This window comes from Conger conger, chromosome 4, assembly GCF_963514075.1.
Source record: "Conger conger chromosome 4, fConCon1.1, whole genome shotgun sequence".
In the NCBI taxonomy this organism is placed as follows: Eukaryota; Metazoa; Chordata; class Actinopteri; order Anguilliformes; family Congridae; genus Conger; species Conger conger.
The window spans coordinates 22,040,966-22,049,074 of NC_083763.1; the positions used below are offsets into that span (position 1 = coordinate 22,040,966).

The 8,109-nt window shown below is 39.7% G+C and overlaps 1 long non-coding RNA gene across 1 annotated transcript; it reads left to right on the forward strand.

Annotated features, from left to right (window-relative positions):
• The first annotated feature begins 1,970 nt into the window (after nucleotides 1-1,970).
• Nucleotides 1,971-6,297, forward strand: LOC133127546 (uncharacterized). Its single transcript, XR_009708635.1, has 3 exons — nucleotides 1,971-2,318; nucleotides 4,603-4,738; nucleotides 4,961-6,297. It is a non-coding gene; the product is annotated as an uncharacterized LOC133127546 (long non-coding RNA).
• The last annotated feature ends 1,812 nt before the right edge of the window (nucleotides 6,298-8,109 follow it).

Below are 8,109 nucleotides of genomic sequence, written 5' to 3' on the forward strand. Positions count from 1 at the left end.
CTGTTCACTCCACCTTGACACATCTACAGCGGTTGTCTGTTCATCCTCAGTCTTCCCTGCCTTCTGCCTGTGTGCTTTTTAAATTCCCCTTCTTCTGCGTGTTGTTTTTGTTTAGTGATGTTCTGGCTAAGCTGTGGCAGTTCATTGTGTAGAGCTGTTTTGTTTGTTGTCTTTTTTGTCACTTCAATAACTCTACTGAATGAAGAATTAGTTAGTATTTGTTATTCTGACATAATTTCAATGTGGCATTTAAATGAGGCATACACTCTTAGAACAATGAAGACCTCACTGTTGTATGTACAGGGGAGGAGCCAGATGAGTCAATAGGGGGCAGTAAATTGCTATGTATTAGGAGGTAGTGCTGGGTACTGCACTCTCGGTTCCTTTGTCTGCTTTGTATTAGAAGCCTATTAGCAGGGATAGCTTTATTATTTTCTATTTATCATAAAAGAGTCACAGCTTAAATGTTTTACCTATAACGTGATTTGCCGTACAACTAAACGTAATGCGTTTTTTATAAAGATTTTACACGGAATTGAAAGGATTATTAGTCTATAAAACTCCAGTCACCAGCATTGAGTATGTCCACATATAGCGCTTTATTATATTGTTTGGAATGCTTTATTAAACAATGCAATGATGTATTTCAATGAAAACTAACCCACCTGTAAACACTACACTCCAGAACACATATTGCCAAAATAACAACTGAACCATAACAATGACAAATAATTTTAAATAAATCCATAAATCAGGCTATGAACATTATTTTTTATTGTTGTTTGTATATTGAGTATGTTTTATTGTACATACACATAATAGACATATACTGAAGCTTACTTTCATGTACATAAAATTATATTTGTTTTGTTCACACTAATTTCAGTGCTATAAAGTTTCATAATACATTGTTTGAAATAAAGGACACTTAAATGCAGATTAGAGAAATACGGAACTATACCATTTCTATTGCATTGACATGTTTTTCTTTTTTTTCTGGAAGGGGGAAATGAATATTCTGATACAATGTTCCTTTTTACACATGTAAATAAAGATTTATCTTTGTGATCTGCTGAGAATTGTCTCTGATCTTCAGACCATTACTTAAGGGAAAAAGACCAACTATTCTTGAAATCATTTTAGGCCACAGTAATTGAAAATGTCAGCTTCAAAAGTCATTCCCATTGCGGAAAGTTAAAAGGGTTCTTGGCATTAAAACAACCTTACATCTGCCTGAATGAAATTAGTCGCAATTGTTTTTTATCCCTCCTTCAGTGGAAATTCTCTGTTCTCTCTTGAAAGCGAAGGACTCAATGGCACACGGAGGAATTTTCTCCACTTCTGCGTCTAATGCGAAGTGCCTTGCTTCTCAAACCGTCTGTATCCCCGCTGCATGGTCGCTGAAGCCAGCATGTCACATTTGACTCTTTTTCCATAAGGGGAGGTAATGGGGGTCTTTACGACTCGAAGAGAAAATTGCATTTTTTTTTTACGGCCAACTAAACAGCTTCAGCTAGCATATGTCGGTGATCAGAAACAGAGCCTGTGAACACACGACCGTTCTCGTGATAGCAGGTTTTTGATTGTATATTAACAATGGTCCCAAAGGGCATTGGCCTTTCCCCATTGGGAAGTCATGAATGCGGGACTATGAAGCGCACTACACGTCAGATCTCCCACAATTAATCCACCATTAGATGTCTGGGACCCACCACTCACTGCTTTTGTAACTGTGTGCTGCTCAAATCAAATTATTCCCTCCCATCCTCGGAGTAAAAGACAGGTCTATGCAGACCCAGCCTCCTAGCTGTTGATTTTTATGCTGGGCTCCCTCTCTCTCTCTCTCCCTCTCCCTCTCCCTCTCTCTCACTCTCTCTCCCTCTCTCTCTCTCACTTGCTCACTCCCTCTCTCTCGCTCCGTCTCTCGTTCTGCCTTTCTCTCTCCGTAAGTTCATTCGCCGTGGCGAGCAACAACTGGCTCAGAGATGAGAGCGTTCTGATCCGTTTTTTTTTTTTTTTTTCTTCTTCTTCCCTTCCTTGTTGTCGAGCATCTGTAAGGCTGCGCTGTACCTGCCTGCAGATCGAGGGGGGCTGGGAAGCGACCGGTCAGGACCGGTCCGGCACGCTGGGGGCACAGGGGTAACGGGCTGCACTCTGCTCCGCCGCGGTTTTCCCCCCAGCAGGCTAAACCCCGTATACATCAACTGTGGACGGAGGCAAGGCGGGCTTATCACCCAAGGCATATCAGAGCCCAACATCAGACGGCACCCTGGCTTTGTGCTCAGTAGGAGGGCGCGTCTGCAGCAGGACTGAAGGGGGTAAGCCTCTACGCTATGTGGATGTGGAAATATTTTCCTTTTAAAAACATTTTTCCGTGGTAAGAATCTGAAATGTTTTTTACCGGCGCGCGCCGGGGGAGCCGTAGGTTGCGTAAATCCGGAGTTCCGCGAACGCGTGGTTGTCGTGCGTCGTCGCCCCCCGACGGAAGCTTTCTCGGGAAGAGTCCGCCGCGCGGCATTAACATATTCATGGGATGCCTGCAATTAAATTGCAATCACAGGTCTCGCAAGTTGCGGGTTCACCGGTAGAATAACGCGCCGCCGAGCTCTTGTAATGAGGAGGGGGAGTGGAACGGGGACGAGAATACAGATTCATCCAGGGGTGTCAAACGGCAAAATACGGCAGGGGCTTTTTTATTTATTTTTTTCGCTGTTGCCTTATATTAATACTTCTTTTTTTTTGCCGACTGCATAGTGCTTATGTACTACCGTACACAAAAGGAGGGGCGCAAGTCCATATGAGTGACAGGGTAATTTAAACTGAGGATTAGTGTACCTTGAGGAACTTTGCCAATTACAACCTGAATAAATATGCATGGGGAACGCATCGATTAATTCCACTCCACTAGAAGGAATATCAAATCTATGTTTTTTTTTCTTCTTCTTCTTCTCTGGTTTTGCACGCTTTCCAGAAGCATGCCTGAATTTGTCTGTGCTGTCAGCCCCTGTGACAGTGATGTTTCGGGGGTTAGAAGGGGGTACGGCTGCGCTCTCAGAGAGAGCGGCAGTCTCGTAGGAGAAGCTGCCGTGGCGTGGAGTTCAGTCTGCTTAGCGCTGAAGCGCCGGCGCTTTTGTTTTGCCCAGTGCCTCGCTACAGCTGCTGCTGTAGTGGAGAGGGGTCTCACAGGGTCCGGCTCCTCTCTGTGCACGAGGAGCAGTCTGAGAGAGACTGACTTTGGGTAAGCTTCACTTCCCTCCCTGTTGTGGATGCCACCCGGGCGTGTTATTGTGTTAATGTTTCTGTTGACAAAGTGTGTGGGTTTTATTTCATTTGCCGTACTTCGTTACTCTACTACCTATGTATCTGGAATGTTCTTTTCTCTTTTAAGGGCATAATGGCTGGTTGTAATTGTGTATGGTTCATGTACATAAACTAACACAAGCATTAGATCTGACATGGATTTTTGTAGCTGCCCTGTCTCTCCGTGCTGGTGTTGTGTGGGTTTGACCGGATGTGCTGCGTTGATGCTGCCCGTTTATGCTTGCGTATATGCTGCAGTTTCTGATTGAAGTTCTTTTAAAGCTTTGATTGTACTTGACAATATTGGTAATGTATTCTTAATTGAACTTTGTATTCTACACATATATTCTGAAATGTCGTCTGTGTCCTGATGTGATAGCAGGTGTTGACATGGTATTGGCTTGATATTCATTGACAAGCTCTAACTCATATTCATTTCATTTCATTCAAGATGATACATTAAAGTTCAATTTCCAAATCATTGTGTTCTTAGGCTATTATAAAATAGTTTCCTGTCATTTCCATGATTTAAGTTTTTATTTCTCTATTTTACATCATCTCATAGAGGCATAAGCAAGGATATTGCACAAATTTGTGATGTGTAAAATGGACAAAAATAATTGGATCTTTATGGATCGATATTGATGTATCCTGCACTTTATAATCACACAAGTTAATAAATTGATGCATAGTATATCACCTGTTTATTTTTCGCATTTAGACACATTGTTAATTATCAAGTTTTTATATAATTAAATGTGTGAATGCATGTAAATTCTAAAACAAATTGAGTGCAGTGTCTCATAAAATATTTGATCGGCCAAATTTGTCTGTACTGCCGTTGTCATTACATTTATGAGAATAATAACAGCCTCACAGTTTCAAGCAATTTTATTGCCTGTTGTGATGCCAATTCCAATGATAAAATTAAGTGCAGAAATGGTGGCATATTTTGCATCGTGAATACACCATATAGACATTGCTCTATTTATCTATTGTTTCAAATGAACACGTTCTGATTTGTGTTTCTGGTTCGGATGTTAGCAGTGAAAGCCGATGCATCCTACACAAAGAGAAAAAAAGCAAATGACACAAATTGTTCCTTGTTCTGACAGGCTTCATTACAATCTTTTTTTCATATTATCTATAATTTGCCTCCTGCTGCTAATGGATTTCCTTTTTGTGTGACATTTTTTCAGGGCTAGTTGACTATTAATGGGCTAGACAATAGTGACGTTAGGGCAGGATTGAAAGGCCGTGATTTTCCACAGTGAACCCTAACCATTTGCCACTTTTTTTCAGGAACACTCATTACTCTTGGATATGTGCCAGTGAAACAGCCTGGGCTTAGGCACTGAACACGGGAGCGATGGGAATCGTATGGATGGAAATCAGGGGTCCGGGGATGGAGGCTGGCTGCAGAATGCTGATGTTCCAGGTAAGCACCGGCCCCGAAGGTTTCGCCCCTGAATCTCCCCCTCTCTCGTTCAGCCTGACTTAATGCATTGCTGCGGATAGCGAGAGAGCCAAAGAGGGAGAGGCGTGAGATGTGCAGACAGGAGAAAGAGAAAAAAAAAAGGTGTTACAGCAGAAGAAAAAAAAACGACAAACGAGAAATAGCCTCACTTCAAAAATGCATTGTGTTAATTTCTGTTTGCAGAAAAGCCATTGATGGGGCCTTGCCTTGAGATACAGGGCATCTTCAATCAATCATTTCAAAACTGCTCGCTGTTGCCAAATGGTTGAGGATCATGCAGTATCTTTCAATTGGTTTTGCTCCCTTCCTAAAGACTCTCTTCGGTGACGGGTATTCTTGGGTGGATAATACGGATCACGTTGTTATTGCTTAAGAATACGCGTAGTCGAGGAGAGTCATTTCTTCAGCGACTTCAAGGAACTAAAATCCAATGAACTTAAATCCTAAAGTGCTCAGCTGCCTGGTCTCTTTATATTGTAGGCTACAGCACAGAAACATTGGAGACAGCACCATGTTCCATTTTTCAAGATACATCACCATTCCTTGTTTATTTCTGTGCTGTTGAGCCTTTGGAAATAGTGCAGCTGTACCGACATTGCCTTTTTCATTTCTTTTCTCGATCCATAGTTGTGAATGTTTTTTTTTTTCTTCAGAAAATTATTTTGGATGAATATTTTGTAATTAATTCACTTTGCTGCCAATGGAGTGTCATTTACTTTGAGTGCATGAGTTCAATACATTTTATGTAGGCGTTTACCCATATTTTGTTGCTTGAGCTTCATACACAATATACTATGCTTTGTTTCTTTTGGAGTTTACAGAATGTTCAAAAGGAAGGTTGTGTTGTATATAGAGGTGGCTCAGGCTACAAATGGAAATGCAAGTGGTATTATTTTTTCGTTATCTGTCCCCAAGACCAGACATTTTATCTTACCGCCTCCAGCCCCACCCCTAGCCCCTCCTTCCCATGCACACACACGTACACAAGCATGCACATGCACATGCACGTGTATACGCACACACACACACTCACAGACACACACACACCTTTTTATGCAAATTGATATTGAAATTACATTTCCTGTCCAGAGTTTCCACTCTGTGGATGGCGGAGCCACAATGGTCGTGAAACAAAATGTCCACCATGTCAGCTACAGCTCAATTTATGCAATGAGAGGCCAAGTGTGTCTGAGCAAATGACACACTCCAGGTTAGCCACTGCCCCCATCTCAGCTGAGTGTTGTCACTTTTTCCTAATGCATACATTTTGTTCCTTCCACTGTATTTTAATACAGAGCATATCTGCTGAATATCACCCCAAATTTAATGTTTTCTACTAGGCAGTGATTTCAGTGGTAGAGCTATAAAGATTTTCATGAATATATATTTATTTAATAATTCCAGAACATGTAAAAAGAAGCCATAACCAAAGATAATGTGTTCACTTGATGTTTTTTTTTTTTCAGTTGAAATATTTATTTATGTTTGTCAAAATCAATAAAGCATTTCTATTGATCAAATTTTTAAATTTGCAGATTCAAGTTTATTTGTGTAGTTGTCTTTTAAAACATTTGCTTAGAAACATATTCCCACAGTCTGCTTCAAAGCTTCCTTTTGAAATATGTTTTCATAATTACCAACTATAGAGAACATTTTATTGATTTATTCCTAAAATTTTAATTAATCAAATAATGATTCAAATGTGTTCTCTTGTAATGACAGTAAGGTAGAATAGATACAAGGGATGAATTTTAATTGCATCTCACCACTAGGGGACCCATAGAGCTAATGATCGGGCCTGGGCAAAACCCCAACTTGGTCTCTTGTTCTCATCGCTTCTTCAGTGTTTTAAAATACACTAAATCAAAGCTGAAACACAAACACACACACACACACACACACACACACACACACACACACATATGCGCACACACACACACACACACATATGCGCACACACGCACCCACAAATTGTAAAGCATGATATACTCAAAGAAACCTCAAAGGAACAGATTCACAGTATCTTTAGCCAGTATGTTTTATATTATAATTTAACAAATACACTGCTGATCAGTGTCTCTTTTAATATACCCATCATGTGAGGACTCCTACACCTTTTACTGCATGAAATCTTTGTTTTCACTTTAATATCACTACACCTAGCACAAATATCTAAAGTTCTAAATACCATATTCATAATTAGACATAAGACATTTCAATTTTCAAAGTAGAAATTTGTGTCTACAGTATTTCAAAGGAGTAATTGCGATGTATGTAGCTATTTTTGATATTTGAAAAAAATAAAATAGGTGTACTGTATTGATATCTCAGCGGATTTTCATTATTTGTCTTCTATCCTCTTGACTCTTATCATTAAACCTTCTTTGCAATAATGAATAAAAAAGGTAACAGCCTATGCTGAGAAAAAGTAATTCCTGCATATTAGCAAACATAAATCTAATCTGTCTTTCCAAAACAGAAACATGGAAATGAGACTTTTTCACATTATACATACTAAATAGTATTTTGTTTCAGTATAAAAAGGGGTGTATTGTGTTATTTGATAAAATACCAGTTTTATCCACATTGTCTCATTCTTATTCTGTGATGAACATGAACCCCCGACCATACATGAAATCATCAGTATGCATGTGCAAGCTCTGCAGGAAGCTTCTGCATGATAAATGAAAATTCTGGCTGACCAATACTCCAACATGTGCACCTTCCTGTCGTGCTAAATGCTTGTTTTATTTCATTTTATTTTATTTGTGAAAGGTGGCCTAGTTAAATTTTGAGGGACTTGATAGAACAAGACCATTTCAAATGTTGTACAGCTCATTGAATTTAACCTCAAGAAACTAGCATTACTAGCATTAAATTTGTGCCATCTGCTGTAGCTTGCTAGCTAGTTCACTAGCAAAACAACATGCTGAAGTGTAGTAGCTCTATCCTTGACATGTAATACTTGCTAGCTAACTGGAGGCCTACCTGAACCAGTCTGACCAATCTTCCTGTTTGATTACACATATCCAAAATGCCTTCTGTTCTCTTGGAAGGCATGTGAGTTCTAAGGTATGGCAAACACTGTTATTATCCAGTGTTCCTCACACATTTCACAAGTAAGCATTATGTTTCAATATTGTTGTGGGAGTTTTTAATTTTTTATTTTGCTTCAGGTGTTTTCAAAAACTGCATGTTTCTCAGCAAATGTAGCATGTTACACAAAGTCTGTCATCTGTGAGTGTTATTGTTTAAATCTTTATTGCTAAATTGGTCACTAGCATGGTCACTAGGACATGCATTAAACATCATTTTTGCAAGCTCTTGTAAGG